The sequence below is a fragment of the Helianthus annuus genome, chromosome 12 (assembly GCF_002127325.2).
Source record: "Helianthus annuus cultivar XRQ/B chromosome 12, HanXRQr2.0-SUNRISE, whole genome shotgun sequence".
Classification (NCBI taxonomy): domain Eukaryota; kingdom Viridiplantae; phylum Streptophyta; class Magnoliopsida; order Asterales; family Asteraceae; genus Helianthus; species Helianthus annuus.
Window position 1 is genome coordinate 152,553,938 of NC_035444.2, and position 3,068 is coordinate 152,557,005.

The 3,068-nt window shown below is 39.9% G+C and overlaps 1 long non-coding RNA gene across 1 annotated transcript; it reads right to left on the reverse strand.

The window, feature by feature from the left end:
• Positions 1-2,383: 2,383 nt before the first annotated feature.
• LOC110897075 lies at positions 2,384-2,771 on the reverse strand. The gene is made up of 3 exons (XR_002568417.2): positions 2,687-2,771; positions 2,522-2,575; positions 2,384-2,430 (listed from the first exon to the last, which is right to left on the reverse strand). It is a non-coding gene; the product is annotated as an uncharacterized LOC110897075 (long non-coding RNA).
• Between the last annotated feature and the right edge of the window lie 297 nt (positions 2,772-3,068).

Here is a 3,068-nt window from a genome sequence, read left to right on the forward strand (position 1 = left end):
TCTTGAAGATTTGACATTGGCAAGATCATCAATCCCGAACTTGGAGGCAGACTTGGCAGACTTAGCAGATTTCCCAGCGCCTACACAATCAAAACAAGATAAGTTTCCTAACTAATTTAACAGTCTTGCATGGAACTTACTTTTTGATAAGGATACTTACTTGACATTGTGGCAGATGCGGAGGATACTTCTTGTGAATCCTGGATGGTGACTTGAAAACTTTTGGTCTCAGGATCAAGCTTTTTGAAAGCTAAAACTCTTTCTCTTGCAGCAGGGGTTAACTTGAGATGAGCAACGGATATAGCTGAAAAAACACAAAAGACAAAGGAAACATTAGTGATCTTCATCATAAGAAACAAGTCTGATGGTGATCCTTCCAGGATCCTCTATCCTACCATGAGTAGCCCACTCCTTGGGCAGATCCTTCCCGTTAGGGATGGTATCCCTCCTAACAAAGAAGAATCGTCGCTTCCAGTTAGTGTCATTTTTGGTGACCTTAAAAACAGGGTGATCCTCCCCAGCTTTCCGTTTCAGCAAATATCGATAGGAACCAAACGTGGTAAGATCATAAAGCTCAGCCAGCTCTGCCATCCCTAAGTCAATCCCCTCCTGCTCGATGATCCTCTCGAAGGTATACAAAACCCTCCAGATCATCGGCATGGCTTGGATATAAGATATGCCGGTCAAGGAAAAGAAGGATTGGGTGAAGGCTGGAAAAGGATACGAATATCCTATGGTAAACGGAGTTGCAGGAAAGGCCACCCAGGTGTCGGAAACAAAATCGCTTAAAGCGGTGGAAGTGAATGACTTGAAGATAGCATCCGCCGGAAAACAGTGACGGATCCTATCAACATGTGCATCGGTGAAGCAGCACCTCTCAGTAGGAGAGTCTTTAATGATCCCTTGGCTTTTCAGGGGACTGCTCTTCTTATGATCCTTGTGAGGGGAATTTCGGAGCAACATACTCATGGCAGAATAAAAACAGGGAGCAGAAAAACAGAGCAAGAGAAGGAAGAAAGAGAAGAGAAGAGAATACCTGATCGATCTTCGGTAGAGATTATAAAGGGAGTATATCTTGAATTTAAATACAGATTGATCCTAACCCTATCTCCTATTTATAATCATGATTTGCAGGGATGTCACTTCAGTGACGTAAAGGTTGCAACGGCTAGTCCGGTTATAACGACTAGTTATCCGAGTCGCTCGTTGCAGATAAGATCAAAGCAAAATATAACTCGTTAATTTACAATAAACTCCTTATATTTTGGGGGCAATTGTTAGGGCTGGATTTTTATGATATATGATCCTTACATGTGATCCTAACCAGTGATCCTTGTTTCTTTAGCAGATAGTGATCCTCAGCAGGACTTCAGGATCAGGATCATGGACCATTATAGGATCCTCATGCTAACAGTCACCTTCATTGAATTAAATGATATTTTGCAGGAACATCTAGCAGGATCCGCTCTTAGCATCACGATCAAAGGACGCGTCTTTACAATTATAGCATGTGCTTAATCGGAGATGGACGTTGCAAAGGATATGGAAACTTGGCATGATTTAAGGGCGACAATTTAGGCTAGATTTACTTTTATTTCTAAAGGGGTAATGAGATGATTATTAGTCTTTTTACCTAAAATAGGTCACCTACACTTGTATATATAACACTCTTCCCCATTCGGAAGAACACACAACACAATTCTCACACGCTTAGACACTCGAAACTATAGTGATCCTTGTACTCAGCTCATTATCATCCGAAGTTGTAACCATTTTTCTTATATTGAAGTTTGGTGATCGGTAGTTGCCATCACCCGAGGTTTTTTATGCCGGAGATCATACATTGATCAAGGGCTTTTTCCTCGTATAAATTATTGTGTCTTGGCATATTTCATACTGAAGTGATCCTTTACTTTTTCAATAAACCAAGCATCATACCACGTTTACATAGAGTTTGGTTGCATTATCCTTGTGTGATTTTTGACCAAAACATTACTGAAATAACATTTTATACGAAACAACAACATCCCAAACAATTAGTCTACTTTACAACCACCGATGACAACATGTAACAATTTTTCATTCGTAACATCCAAATTTTTGAAGGGCTTAAAAAATAACTAACCACGGTTTTCTCGCATTACATTGCCAGAATTATCATCGGCGCTGTTTCTTTCACCTGCTGATTATCACATGTTAGTGAATTTTCAACCTCATGCCCAATTATCACATGTTAATCAAAGCCAACAATATTTAACTAACCAGGTTTCTTTTATTTCCACACCCAGAACTATCCCCGACAATGCTTTTCTTCCCTACAGTTTCAAACATGTTACTCAGATTTATCTGGATACACAATTAGCCACTATTGCAACAAAAGGAACTTACCACTGTGCTTTTTGTTATGTCCCCGTTTTCTTTCCACACAACCTTCATTTAGCACCGATAGATTCGTAACGAAAACGATTAGCCCAACAAGACATTATACAAATTATAAACAATATTACTGCTTAACCGTTACCTGTTTTCCGTCTTTTCCCATGGCTTGCTGACACACTATCGGTATCATCATACACTGCAAGGCATCCAACAAAATTCTGTTATGCACAATTTCTTATCTAACACACTATCCATATACAGATCACCTTGAACTATGTTAAGTGTTCAGAAACATAAAAATTCTAACCTAACTCCCGTTGGGTCGGACCAAAGTCAGATTGTTGTTTGGAAGGTCCTGGCTTGGGTTCGTCGGATATAATCACAACGCTAGGGCTCTCGGACCTTTTTTGCCCTAACCTGTGTTTCGAAGTCCTACATATATAAAAGAAAACTAACTCAGGTGCCATTTTCCGATAAATCGGTTGAAGAAAACCACCTTTTACATGACCGATTACAACAAACTAACCTTTTAATTGAAGTCTGAATCTTCCTTAATCGTTTCAGCTTCACCGACGACGACAAGATTATGAACGACTTCCTCATTCTCCAAGCTGGACACTATCGGCTTCTGTGTCAGGGTTTGGGAAGTAGCTTTTCAATGATTCTTTTTGGACGAGAGAGAAACATGA